Source organism: Nycticebus coucang, chromosome 11, assembly GCF_027406575.1.
Source record: "Nycticebus coucang isolate mNycCou1 chromosome 11, mNycCou1.pri, whole genome shotgun sequence".
Classification (NCBI taxonomy): domain Eukaryota; kingdom Metazoa; phylum Chordata; class Mammalia; order Primates; family Lorisidae; genus Nycticebus; species Nycticebus coucang.
In genome coordinates, this window is record NC_069790.1 from 109845690 (window position 1) to 109860793 (window position 15104).

The following is a 15104-nucleotide window of genomic DNA, read 5'->3' on the forward strand; positions in this document are numbered from 1 at the left end:
TAGGAAGAGCTAAGAAGGAATAAACTTACGAATAAATAAATGGTAAACATGTGGTTAAATCTGAACAAATACTGATAGTACCAATGAACAATACTGCTCTGTACTTTGTGAGTTTACAGAAGACTTATAATATGGAATTAAAGTAGCTTTTACAATTGCACACAAGCTGAAAGAGGGGTAGCCAGAGGTATTGGTGACTCGCTAGCAGAGATGGAAATCAAGAACTCAGACAAAATTCTGTGAATAGATTTTGTCTGTCTATACTAAAATTTGTAAATAATACGTAGTCCTGTAGATAAAGTATTTCTGGATGGTTCCCTGAGCCTCTGAAAGTCACAAACTTCCACCAGATATAAACTGCTTCCTTAACAAATTGCTGACGGGTTAACAATGTGTTAACATGTTAGAAGCCCTAAGTGATTCTATATTATAAGCACCTGAGAAATGAGGAGGGGAGAAAGAATAAAACAGACTGAATTGGGAAGAACCAGGAATTAAGCCTAGAAGAAATGAAATCAGGGAACAGCTGCTACGTTAATACATTGTGGACTAGCAATTTTATACAGAAACTATCCATGTCACTGGGTAACTCGTGCCCAGTCAGCAATGTGTTAAAAGGAGCATAATCCTTTCTCCATAATACAACTTTTAAAAATGAATAAACAACACAAGAAAGAGAACATTTCTTTTTATTTTCTTTTTGTGTAGAACTGAGGGTCTCACTGTGTTGCCCAGGCTGGTCTTGAACTCCCACTTCCGTGTGATCCTCCTGCCTCAGCCTCCCCAAGTGCTGGGATTACAGGTGTGCGCCTCCAACCCCAACTCATGAAAATATAACAGGCACTTTGTTGTCTTCTATACAACCTAGCTCTAGGATTCCTTGTCTAAATGCTTTTATTTACCTGTCATATTCCAAGCGTGGACCAAAAAAACATATTTACTACATCCACAGCAACTGTTCTTCTCTATAGTAAAGGTTTAAATTTTACAAATTTAAGAATAAATGGCAAACATATGGTTAAAAAAATCTAAACAAATACTGATGGTACAAATGAAAGATTCACAAAATCATGATTCTGTCACACTGTGTATCATATAAATTGGAAAAGTTTTCCTAAGGACGCATCATTTTGTCTATCTGTTTTAAAACTCTGCTATAATATAATCGGTTTTTGAAATATGAGATCTGAATGGGGAGCAAGATCCTTTTTAAAGTGAATCAGGCCGCTGGCTGCAGGCTTCACAGGTCGCAGGACTTGGGCGGGGAGCTGGTGGCCAGCACCCCAGGGGTAGCAGAAGCAGGTGGGGTGCCGGCAGGTGTCACCACAGTCCCCAGTGGTCAGTGGTGCGGGTCCCACACTATGCTCTTTCCAACATGGGGCAAGTCTCTCTCCCCTTGTGATTCCCTGCCTCTATTAGAGTTAGAGTTTCAGCACAACTCCCCACAGCCCATGAGATGCCCCGCCCTAGCAAAAATCCGCCAGACACTCCAGATTCAGCAGGGGTAGTCTTCTAGATGTGGAAGTAAGATATTCAGGTAAACTCACTGGCCTAGAGGCTTAATTGTTCCAGCTTTCTATGAAACATTTTTCTGCTGCCATTGTTAGGAATAGGCAACCCTTTGGCTTGAAATGACAAATCTGAGACAGAAGTACTGTGAGCAACAGCAGCTGTTCACACAGATTCTCCAGTTTATCTTGAGTTTGATGAGTGGAGACTACATAGTAGACCTGAATAGAGAAAGGTCATTTCCAGTCTCATCTGCAGCTTCAGCTTCCAAATGTGCTTGTCAGTATTTCCATGTTCCACCAGAGAAGAGGAAACAAGCTGCGGAGATACTAAACAATGGTTATACACTTGCTGAAGGCAAAAATAAAGGTCTCCTTGACCGTGTCCTGTCTACTTTGAAACATGAATCCATACACTTTGTTTCATCTGGGGATCAAGCAAGTGGAAAAGATGGGAAAGAACCTGAAATGTCAAGGCAGAGTATATCCGTGAGTGAAGAATCACTGGACCTGGATTTGGACTTGGTTTTACCAGATATCCAGGGACTAATGACCGTTGAATTATTTGGACATGAAACTAAAAGTATTTCTTTGGAGTTAGTGTCTTCTTCCCAAGTCAATGATTTAATGTTGACTGAAGACAAATCAGATCCTCAATGTTCCACTGTACTGAGCAGGGATGAGATGCGAATGCTGTACGGAAGCTAGTATGATGGATCTAAAGTCATTGCTATCTAGGAAGAAAATGAATCCTGACTCTGATCATGTCAGTGAGCCATCCAATTCTGAACTTCAAAAGCTGATGACAAGGGAAACTGAAACTTTACTCAATGTGGGTGCTGAATAAGAAATAGATAATATAAGTTTAATGAAAAATGAAGGAAAGTCCACACGAAGCCAATGGGGGAAAATATAAGCAGATGGTGCAAAACATGAAAAATTCCGTGCTTTTCCAGTTAGATGAGGTGCTGCTAAATGGCCTTGAAGAAAGACTTTAAGATTCTAAAGACTTTCTTTTGGATGATCTGAAGAATCCATCGTACGTTTCACCAGATTTCAGTGACCGTGATTATACAGCCCTGAATGTTTCTTGTCCACTAGAAGGTGCTAAAAATCCTACTGAAGTCTTTGAGCCCCAGTTACCTGCAGAAACAAATGGGGAATACAAGCTATCCTCTTTGCTTTTTCTCAACCCTGCTGCCAACTTTATTGAAGACTCCACGAAACTTGAGCCATCTTCTTGAATTTGAGTACCCCCCAGTTCAACTTCCTGCTGGAAAATAGAGACCCCACTAACCTGTATTTCTCTCCATCTCCTAACCTTTGTAACTTAAAAATACATAGTTGAAATTGTTACCTCCTAGTGCCTAGGCAAATGTTTGCAGCTGGAATGAAATTCAAACCACATTAAAAATGATGGGTAATACCTCAAATAAATAAATAAATAAATAAATTGAATCAAAAACACATTTGCAAATGAAACGGAAGGCTGCAAGAAATAAAATAACAAAGAAAAACAACGTTTAGGGGCTAATTTATGAACCCAAGTAACCAGAGCAAGTTAGAATTAGATCAACTCTGTATTTCAAGGACAGGGAATGGGAAAGGCAAAGTGACCAAAAGGACAGAAAAATTGTGACTAGAAAATGGAAGGCACAAAAACTTCCTATTAAGAAATGGAAGGTGTGCCAAGCTGCGATGCTTTTTTGCTTTCTTTCTCTCTCTGGGCCAAGCCCCAGGAGAGAGAAAGCCACTCTGAAGAGACAGCAGCTGCAGTGCCATGGGGGATTACTCCTGTAGTTAATTCAGGAACCCAGGTGAGTCTCTCTCATAACATAAAAGGGATCAGGGACTCTAATTTCAAGCCCTGGAGATCAATTTTCAAGCTCTAAAGCATTTGTTCACTAAAGAGTGAAAGGTTCTCTCTTTGAGGACAGAAAGAGGAAAGGGCTGGGGTGACACAGTGCCTCTCAGACTGTGACACCCACACGCAGGACATGGCTCTGGGCTCCTGCATCACTCCAGGTGGCCCAGCCACTGCTGCCACTCGCTCCGAGCCGCCAGCTCCAAGGCCTTTCAGCCATTTAGGCCACATGACTCATATTTACAGGGTGCCTACCACACTCTTGTCCTGGGCCAGGTGCTGGCCATGCTGGGTGTCACAGCCTGGAACTGGCCCGTGCTCCTGCCGCCCGGCCACACCAATTCAGTGATTAAACATAAGGAGGAGGAGTCTAGCCATCTCTAGGAACTTGTCTTAGGCTAACACAAGCAAAATGATGTGGGGTTCTTACCCATTTTTTTTAAGTCATATTTTTCTATCTGGAAATCGTCCCTAAATAGAGTAGTCAATCATGGAATCATGGACTTTTCAATCTCCTAGGCCAATCCCCTCACAGTGCAAATGAGGCTCAAAGGGTTTAAGCTGACTTGCTCAAAATAGCACACAGGGCCAGCGCCAGCCCAGGGAGGCAGGTTCACATGTTCTCTGAGGCTGAATACTCTTTGCGCCACACCATGTTCTGTCAAATCAGTCCACTGAATTAAAATTGTTGGTGAACAAATTAAGTTGAAAATCATCCTAAATTATTTCCTGAAATCTATGCAAAGGCTTTCGGACTGGGAGGCACCCTGGGCCACCTGGGGACAGCTCACACCTTGGCACAAGCAATGGGGGAAAAAACTCCTCTGAGGGTTGGCCTAGGAAACCCGGGGGACGGCACCTCTAAAAAGCTTTAGTCCAAATAGCACCACTATTTTTGCTTCTTTGCTAAACTGTGGGGAGTTTCCAAAACATGATGAGTCATCTCAACTCCCTGTGGATATTAAATCTACTACAAGACAAAGATCCCTAGCCCCTCAGAATTTCTAAGAATCTAAAAACAAATGTAGTCCTCAGACCGGACGTGGTGGTCCACACCAGCAACCATAGCATTCTGGAGGCCGAGGTGGGCAGACTGCTTGACCAGGAGTTCGAGACCAGCCTAAGGAAGAGTGAGACCTCAACTCTACTAAAAATAAAAAAAAACTAGCCAGGTATCGTGGTGGGCACTTGTAGTCCCAGCTACTCCTGAGCCCAGGGCTTTGAGGTTGAGAGAGCCGACACCAGAGCTCTCTAGCCTGGGCCAACAGAGTGAGACTATGTCTCAAGAAAAACAAACGAACAAAAAACTAGCCAATCTTTAAACTGCTACCCAACTTAGCAAGTCTTCAGAAACTTTTATTCTCCTAGTTCTCAGGTTGTCCTAAGGAGGTTTTTAATGGCATTATGAACACCGTACTCCTTCCCCTTCCCTGCCTTTCATTTTTCTCCCTGGTTTAGAAAAGAGTGTCTTCCCTTTCCTTCTCCAACCCCAAATGTACACCAAGAAATCTCCTACCAGGTTACCCTCTCCTCTGACTGGTACTGCTTTTATTATCAAATATCAAGTGGATAAGAAATGCTATGTAGGTGGTGCTGTAGCTCAGTGGGTAGGGCGCCGGCCACATACACCGAGGCTGGCAGGTTCGAACCCAGCCCGGCCTGCTAAACAACAATGACAACTACAACAACAACAAAAAAAAAAATAGCTGGGAGTTGTGGTGGGCGCCTGTAGTCCCAGGAAGCTGAGGCAAGAGAATCGCTTAAGCGCAAGAGTTGGAGGTTGCTGTCAGCTGTGACGCCACGGCACTCTCTCTACCCAGAGTGACATAGTGAGACTCTGTCCCCCAGCCACAAAAAAGAAATACTATTTATAAATATACATACACATCAGTTACAGATAATGCAACGATCACCTGGGGGTGAGAAAGACAGAGTATTACCATCACCCGTAATGCCCTAGCATATCCCTTGTCCAGTAACTTCCCTCCCCGGGGATGACAAGGACATTCTGAATTTATCGTATCCTTGTCTTACTTACGGTCTCGCCACACGTATGTTTCCCCAAAGTCTTCAGCTTTGTATCTTTTTAAACTTTATCAAAATGGAATGTGTACTCTACTGCAACTTATTTTTCTCACCCCACATTGCTTTTTAGATTTCATCCATGGGTTTTGTTGTATGTAGCTGTAATTTGTTTTTGTGTTTTTGTTTTTGTTTTTTTTTTGACAGAGTTTCACTCTACTGCCCAGGCTATAGTGCTATAGTGTCTGCATAGCTCACAGCAGCCTCAACTCCTGGGTTCAAGCAATCCTCCTACCTCAGCCTCCTGAGTAGCCGGGACTGGCTTCAGGAGCCCACCACGAAGCCTGGCCTGGCTAATTTTTCTATTTTTATAAGAGATGGGGCTGGCTTCCAACTCCTAAGCTCAAACAATCCTCCAACTCCTAAACTCAAACAATCCTCCCGCCTCGGCCTCCCAGAGTGCTAGGATTATAGGTGTGAGCCGCTGTGTCCAGCCAATAGTTACAATTCTTCCATTTTCATGTTAACATGAATTCTCTCCTATGAATAAATAAAAATGTATCCATCTACTGTGGATGGAGAGTTGGACTACTGCCAATTTTTATCACAAGCATTTCTAATAGAAACTTTCTTACCCACTTTTTGATGCACATACAAGATGATCAAGGGGGGTACTTTGAAGGTGACCATAATGATATTCAGCAATGTGGTATGTAGCACTTTTTCCGGGATGAGTTCGTGAACTTAATTATCCAACCCTATGTATTATAGACATACGCACAGTGTATAAGAATGTAAATGCTGGGTCAGATGACACGTTCACCTGCAATTTTTAAGTAATTTTTCAAAGTGATTGAATTTATATTCCCACTAGCAATATATGAAAGCCAGATTGCTGCGAATCTTCACCAATACTTGTCCGAAGGCTTCCACAGTGGCTTGTGGGAAGCTTTACAGTTTTAATTTGCATTTCCGTGGTTACACCAGGTGGAGCAGCTTTTTCTTGTTTGCTGGCCAGTCACGCTGCCTCTTCTAGGGTCTTCTCTCTTCTATTGCTCACTTTTCTATTGGGTTGTCTGTGTTTTTCTTTCTGATTTAAAGGCATTCTTGATATAAAGCATATCCCCAGGATATAACAGGCTAGGTACCAGACCAACAGAATGAAGTATCACAATGAAGCGAGTCACACAGATTCTGGGGCTTCTCAGCAAAGATAAAGGCGATGTTTACACTACACTGTAGATGATTACATGTGCCAGCGATTTTCAACCGGTGTGCCCTGAGAGGATGTTAGTTGTGCTGCGAAAACTTTTAAAGATCATTAATTAATTTTTTTTTTTTTTTTGAGACAGAGTCTCACTATGTCACCCTAGGTAGAGTGCCGTGGCCTCACAGCTCACAACAATCTCAAATTCTTGGCCTTAAGTGATTCTCTTGCCTCAGCCTCCCAAGTAGCTGGGACTACAGGCAGCAACCACAACCCCCGGGTACTGTCTTGTTGCAGTTGTCCTTGTTGCTTAGGTGGCCCAGGCCGGGTTCAAACTCATCAGCCTGGGTGCATGTAGCCGGCGCTGTAATCACTGTGCAATGGGTGCCACGCCTAATGAAATTATTTTCAAAAGGAGTTCAAAGCACAGTAAGTATATTCTATTTTTTCCTCTTTTATTTGATCAACATAATTGAAGTGTTCCACAGAAGTTTATAGGTTCAAGTGTGCAGTGAGATAAAAAAGGTTGAAAAACACTGACGGATGTGATAGTGTTATGTCTAAAGAAACAACATACATACCTTAATTAAAAATATTTTAGATAGGTTGGTTGCTGCAACAACCAGCAGCAGAGTTCATTGGTTATGGCCTCCAACTTTAAGAAGGGTAACATGACATCAAGTGCCCAGCGAAAAAGGATGAGTCCTAAGCCTGAGCTTACTGAAGAGCAGAAACAGGAAATCCAGGAAGCTTTTGATCTCTTTGATGCTGATGGAACTGGGACCATAGATGTTAAGGAACTTAAGGTGGTGATGAGGGCCCTGCACTTTGAACCCAAGAAAGAAAAAATCAAGAAGATGGTAAGTGAAATTGATAAGGAAGGGGCAGGGAAAATGAATTTTAGTAATTTTTGACCGTAATTACTCAGAAAATGTCTGAGAAAGATACCAAAGAAGAAATCCTGAAGGCTTTCAAGCTCTTTGATGATGATGAAACTGGGACGATATCGTTCAAAAACCTGAGACGCGCAGCCAAGGAGATGGGCGAGAACCTGACTGATGAGGAGCTGCAGGAAATGATTGATGAAGCTGACCAAGATGGAGACGGTGAAGTCAATGAGCAGGAGTTCCTGCGCATCATGAAGACGACCAGCCTGTACTGAGACGGCATCGGCAGTGCCTGCCATTATGTGAGATTTGGCTTTTGAGAACCCAACCATTTTTCCCTCACTGACCTCCCTGCATAAGTCTAGTAGTGACCTTGAATCTATTTTAGACTTTTTTGGAAGTGTTCTTTGATATTACAGTTTCTTGTAAAATGACATGCTGGTTAATTTTCAAACATAAAGCAAGAGCACATTAGAGTGGAGAAGGGGTCTTAGGCTTTGAGCACCTGCCATTTTGTCTTATATTGTTTCATTCTTTCCCTGCATTCCCACCGATATGGAAACACAGAATGACTTCTCAGACAAGCACAGATTGTACCTGTGTCACAAGCAGTTGTCATTCTTCAGTCGTTCCAGTTTTTAATTGAAACCTGAATGTAGTTTTCTCTCTTAAAAAACTGAGAGGATTCGAGCACTAGTATTTGGATGTGTGTTGCTGCTATTTTAACGATAAAACCTTTCTTAGTTTCAAAAAATACATATTTAATTACTAAAATATGTAATGATCATCTAAGCCTTTAGTGAGTTAATCACTTTGCTGGTGGAGGGTCTTGCCTCAATTTCGTGGCTGCTAAATGATCAAGGCAGTGGTTACTAAAGGCTGGGGTGGCTGTGGCAATTTCTTACAACACAACCATGAAATCTGCTACATCAACTGACATTTCTTTTCATAAAGACTTCCCTGCAGTGTGTGTTGCTATTTGATAGCATTTGATCCACAGAACTACTTTCAAAATTGGAGTCCATCCTCTCAAAGCCTGCTGCTTCAACTAAGCTTATAGAATATTCTAAATCCTTCATTTTCATTTCCATGATGTTCAGAGTATCTTCACCAGGAGTAGATTCCATCTCAAAAGACCACTTTCTTTGCTCATCCATAGGACGCCCACCTCACTGCTCAAGTTTGATTGTGAGGCTGCAGCAATTCAGTCACACCTTCAAGCTCCACTTCTAACCCTAGGTCTTTTGCTACTTCCGCCACATCTGCCGTTCTTTCCTCCAGGAGATCTGCAAACCCGCAAACTCATAATGAGATTGGAATCAACTTCTTCCCAACTCTTACTGATGTTGACATTTTGACCTTCTCCCATGAATCATGAATGCTCTTAATGGCATCTGGAATGGTGGTGAATCCCAGATCCATCAGAGGAATCACTATTACGGTATCTACACCGTTATGAATGTTTTTCTTAAATAAGAAGACTATGAGGTTAAAATTACTCTTTGATCCATTGGCTACAGAATGAGTGTTATCAGGTACGAAAACAACATTAGTCACCTTGTACATATTCATCAGAGCTCTCAGGTGACCAGGTGTACCATTAATTAGCTATGCAATCTTTCCCTGAGCAGTAGGTCTTAACAGTGGACTTTAAATATTCAGTAAACGATGCTGTAAACACATGTGCTACCATCCAGGCTTTGTTGTGACATTTCTAGAGCACAGGTAGAACGGACTTAGCATAATTCTGAAGAGCCCTGGGGAAGGGTAAATAAGCATTGATTTCAATTTAAAGTCAGTGGCTACATTAGTTCCTAACAAGAACATCGGCCTGTCCTTTAAAGCTTAAAGGGCTAGGCATTGACTTTGCCTCTTTAGCTAGGGAAGTTGTAGATGATATTTCTTTAGAATAGAATGCTGTGTTGTCTACACTGAAAATCTGTTTAGTGCCACCACCTTCATCAATAATCTTGGTTTTCTGGGTAACTTGCTGCAGCTTCTCCATCAGCACTTGCTGCTTCACGCTGCACTTTACGTTATGGGGATATCTTCTTTCCTTAAACCTCATGAAGCAACCTCTGCTAGCTCCAAACTTTGCTCCTGAAGCCTCTTCTCCTCTCTCAGCCTTTACAGAATTGAAGAGACGTGGGGCCTTGGTCTGGATTAGGCTTTGGTTTAAGGGAAGGGTATGGATGGTTTGATCTTCTATCTGTTCACACTTTCTCCATATCAGCAATAAGGCTGCCTTACTTTCTTATCAGTGTGTGTCCATTGCAACAGCACTTTAAATTTCCTTCAAGAACCTTTTCCTTTGCCTTCCCATCTTGGCTATTTGGTGCAAGAGGCTTAGCTTTGGCTTATTTTGGCTGCTGACATCCCTTCCTCACAAAGCTTAATCATTCTTAGCTTTTGGTTTAAAGGGAGAGACATATGACTCTTTCACTTGAACACTATATGGTTATTAATTGGCCTAATTTCAAGATCATTGTTTCAGGGAATAGGGGTGTCTGAGGACAGAAAGAGAGAGGAGGGAGCAGCCGGCAGAGCAGTCAGAACACATACATTTATGAACTGAATGGCCTGCTGTCTTATATGGGTGTGGCTCACAGTGTAAACAGCAAAGTTCTAAATACACCACTGCAAGCCATCGTCTTCTCTCACATCTAACAACTCTGATGGCCATTTCAGACAAGAACAAAAAAGAGTTCCCTTGTCTGCTAACAAGATATGGGATACCTGAAAATCACCCCGAGAAGTGGGTGTTGACATCTGACTTCTCAAGCAGGAGGCTATACGACCCTATGCAACAGAAACAACCCTAGCTGCATGAGCAGAAGGGAAACTCAACGGAAGGACATCAGGGGGTCCGCAGAATAACCAGAAGACACGGGTCCATCAACTGAAGGATGACGTGGTTCACAAATGTGTAAAGAAGAGCTTTATTTCCCATAAAGGGCTGCAGCCTGTGGTGGCCACTATGGCAGGTTGGAAGTGCAGCCTCCAGCCAGAAGCTGGAAACAGGCACATGGAGGGAGGAGTAAAGGGAACATGAATTTACACTGAGTGGGACGACCAAATCCGTCCATTTAACAAGCACAGGAGGGGTTATGAGTATTTACAAAGGGAGAAACATGCCTCGCATGAATGAGCTTCATGCCTCTTAATGAGCCACATGTCCAAAAAATGGCAGCATTAGCATAAGCCAATGGTGGCGTTTCGGCCCTCTAATGTCAAATGAGAAGCAGAGGCCACAAAGACTTTCAGTGCACAGCCTCCCATGAACTCAACACAACCACTCCGAGTCGGTGGTCTATCAGGAAGGAACACTTATGGGTGGATGTATCAAAACTGTGAAAGGGAGGAGCAGTCACAAGGTTAGCAGAAATCAGCGCCAGAGCAAGTCTTCCCAAAGGGCTGGTTTCTGTTTAGCCCTTAGGGAAAATAGCATCATAGGAGCTACCCAGGGAAGGGGTATAAGCTACAGGTGTATCCATGCTGACATCCTCCTGTGACTAGGAATTCCATTCTAGGACTTTGGCCAAGAGAGTGTCCATTCAGCTGGCAGGGGGCCTCGGATTTTTTTTTTTTTTTTTTTTTTTTTTTGAGACAGCCTCAAGCTGTCGCCCTGGGTAGAGTGCCATGGCATCACAGCTCATAGCAACCTCCAACTCCTGGGCTCAAGCGATTCTCCTGCCTCCGTCTCCCAAGTAGCTGAGACTTCAGGTGCCCACCACAATGCCCAGCTATTTTTTGGTTGTATTCATTGTTGTTGTTTGGCGGGCCTGGGCTAGATTCAAACCCGCCAGCTCAGCTGTATGTGGCTGGTGCCTTAGCCACTTGAGCCACAGGTGCCGAGCCAGGGGCTTGGGGTTTTATTTTTATCTCTCAAGTTCAAAAAGCAGTCACAAGCCAAGAGAAACTGGGCCCCTGAGAAGCCCACTGGGGTCTGGCTGCGGGAAGAGTCCATGACAACGTCACAGATGCATTTGCCCGGGCAGAGCTGCCCATGGACTCTCCACTCCTCTGCTTCCTGGTCTCTCCCCTCAAAAGTCAAAATCCAAACCCCCTCCCTCCTCCTCTCCACCTGCACCCTATCACTTGAATTTGTGTTTCTTTTTTTCTTGTATGAGTATGCAGCTGCTCACCTACTGATTTCACGTTAGTATTGAGTACACTGGATGCTTGCTTTTCCATTCTTGTGATTACTTTACTTAGGAGTATGTTCTGGGGATTTGGTAAGGTCTTACCTAATGGGTACAATACAAGGGTATATGTTACACCTCCTAGGTAATGGACTCAAATACAACTTGGACTAACCTAATCGTTTGTACCTATACATTAGTCTGAAATTAAAAAAAAAAAAAAAACCAGAATTCAGATGGGAGTGTCTGGATTAGGCCAAGCCTAAGACACATGCCACATGGCCCCATCAACCCTGTGGCCCTCTGACCCTCACAGGATAAGGGATTCCCCAGCAAGAGAAAGGTGATTCTCTAAAATTACAAATAGCCAGTGTATCAGTAGTGGGCACTTTTCATTAGAAAAATCTCAGCTAATAAACAGCACAGCTCTCTAGCACTGGTATAATACAATACAATCCAGAGAGAGGACAACAGCGCCATCATCTCCAGAACATTCCACAGAGAACAAAATTGGATGTTGTTCTATCTTCAACTTGCTCAGTTCCCCTGGGAAAATCCTTTGTAATTAGTCACACCTCCCTTTCCTCTTCTGAGATGGGGACATAGATAACAACTAGTGACCTCACCAAAACATGACGAGAACTCATGCAGAACCTCAGAAAACGAATGCCACCCAATAGTACTGAAATAATGGTACTGAAAGGCTTTTTAAACATTCATATTATTATACTTACAACATCAGTATAGGCTTCCTGTTGTGATTTAGGGAGTCTCTCTTTGCATGATTTTCTCATTTGAAGAGATAAGGATATTAAAATGCTGGTTTAATTCAAGGCAGGGTACAGAGTATTCATCAGAAGATGTTCTGTTTCACTTTGTTTTGTTTTATTCTTTCCTATACAAAATGCAATCTTTTTTTGCCAATCTAGAAAGCAAGGCTGTCAGCACTTGAAGTAACCAAAACAAACTAAATACTCAATTCACCAAGAACAAAGGTAGAAAAGAATTCCCCATCAGCCATCTGTTTCTAAAATAATTCAAAACACAGTCCCATAACAACAGGGAAAAGGGACACCATCAGCTCCCAGATAATCTCCTGTCTCCAATTACACCCAGAGCAGAGCAGCACACGCCGTCCCAGGACTAAGCATGACAAGGTACTTTCCCTCCCTGCAGCGATGGACATCCACACCAGCGCACATACCTGTAACAACGGACCCAGAGATACATGGCCTCACCAGGGGGTCTAACTCCAACAAACAGTAAACAGCCTAGTCCTTAATTCAGCTTTAAATTAAGCTCATGTTTGATATCAAGGGAACAGGAGGCTTAAAAGGGAGAGAGAGAGGTCATTTTGGCTGGAAGGACAAAGGCACCAAGTCTGGACAAAGTGGGATGTGTTTGCATGACAAACTAGTGGCTCCACTTGGTTGGAGAGAATACTAGAGAAGTTGGCTCAGGAGTATGAGAACAGCAGCAGACAATGGGGAGCCATTGGACATTCTGAGTAAAGTAGCCTTTTAATCAAAGTTATCCTGCAGAAAAATCAACGCAGTAGAGCTGAGAGAAGTACAAAACACACCCCACGGCGCTCACAGATACACAAAGGCGATGGGGCGAGGCATTCGATTAGGCCAGCAAAGGGAATGGGAAACAAGTTCCAAGTCAGAGACCAAATGAATTAAAACTCAGCTGCTGGTGGGATGGATGGGGCGAGACAGAACGAAAAGCCGAAGGTGATTTGGAGTCACAGTTCCAACTGTCCACTAGACAGCTCCACTTGAGTACCCAGCAGACTCCTACAAACCTCGACCTTCCCCTCTCTGCCAATGACTAACTCCTGCTCATGGCCAGGTCCTTCAAGTGCCAACACAGCTCACGTCCCTCCCTCCACACAGCCACCACTTAATCTGGGGCCGCACAATGCCCATGGCCGGAGGGCTTTCCAGCACACCCGTGTGCAGCGGGCAGAGGTGTTCTGAGACTGCAGACGTGGCCTGTTTCCTCACTCACTCTGAGTTTGGTTCCAGAGCTCCCAGAGCACTTGAACATACCTTCTAGATGGCCTCTAGAGTGCTTCTTGAGTGGGGTCAAGGCCAGAGTGCAAAGGGTGGTGGTAACCCCAGCATGATCATTCTCTACCTTGTGCAGACTGTGTCACTAAGTACGTGTGACCACCCCCTGCATGGCCCCTGGGGGTAGGGGCCATGAGAAACCGTGCTGAGAAATTCTGTAACTGTCCTATCCCTAAACAGAGGTGTGTGTTCCGAGCCACCAGAATGAGTTCATGCTGTGGTCTCCTCCCACCCTAAACTCTGGAGCCTCCTCCAGCCCCTCCATCCATCCAGAGTGTTCTAACATGCTGGCCTGATCGAACTGTTGCTGTACACTGTGTATCTCAGGTTCACGAAAGGGAAGAAAACAAATAATCCAACCACGTCACCTCATTCTTAAATCTTTCAGTGGTTCTTGGCCTTCAGAAAGCCAAAGCCCTCAGCTGATAGACAAGTATCCCCAGCTCCCTGTCCCCACCTTGTCCTGCCAGCATCCCCTGCTCATACCAGCCCACACTGCGCTTCCCAGCACGCTCCTTCACGGAGGTGCTTTTGCAAAGGCTCCTCCCCTCCTTCTTCCCATAACTCCTGAAACCACCAGACTCCCCTTTTCCATCTTCCTCGATCCCAGCCTGTGCTTTTCTCCTAACCCCTCGGTCATATTCCCAGTGCACTCCTGGGCCTCCCCGGTAGACTGTCAGCTACTTTCTATTGTTCGTTCATCGATCTGTCTCCCACATCCAGCCCACAGTCTACCATGTTAATTCATTTATTCATGAGTCCAACATAGATCTACTGACCATGTGAGCTAAACACAGGGTATGAGGGGTTAACCAAGATGGAAAGGTCCCCTGCTCATGACCTTACAGGTGAGCAAGGTGCTGTGATGGAGAATGACATAAGGAAGGTGGAGAAAAGAGGGGGAGCCAAGAGAGAAGGACAGGGGAAGGCTGCTCTGGGCACAGTGGGTGGTGTGTGCAACAGTCTGAAGCAGGAAAGAGCTGGGTGGGTGTGGAAATGGCTGGTGAAACCCATGTGGGACCACGAAGGCAAGCCTGGCCCCCTGAGGCTCACGTGGAAGGCAGGGGGGCCAACTAGGGGTGGATGGGAATGTGATTCGAGGGCCCAAGAGGGCAATTTGGGCCAAGGATACAGTTTAGTAATTATCTGCATAAAGATGATCATTGAAGTCAAATGACACCATCAAGGAAGTGGGGTGGGGAGCAGAGTACGACTTCCAACCCTACAGTGAAACATTCATTTAAGGGTGTTCTGCCACTGTTAGCGATCATACTGCTGTGGTCTGAGTGTCTGCATCCTCCTGAAATGCATCTGCTGAAACCTCACCCCCAGGGGTGGGGACTCTGGGAAGTGATTAGGTCATGAGGGTGCTACCCTCATGAATGGGATTAGTGTCCCT

General features: G+C 44.2%; 1 protein-coding gene and 1 pseudogene across 2 annotated transcripts in view; one reads left to right on the plus strand and one right to left on the minus strand.

Moving 5' to 3' along the window:
- KIAA1549 (KIAA1549 ortholog) overlaps positions 1-15104 on the minus strand; it is a 147327-nt gene that overhangs the window by 93409 nt on the left and 38814 nt on the right. The gene's annotated exons all lie outside the window — the stretch shown is intronic.
- On the plus strand, positions 7241-7763 carry LOC128560165 (centrin-2-like; annotated as a pseudogene).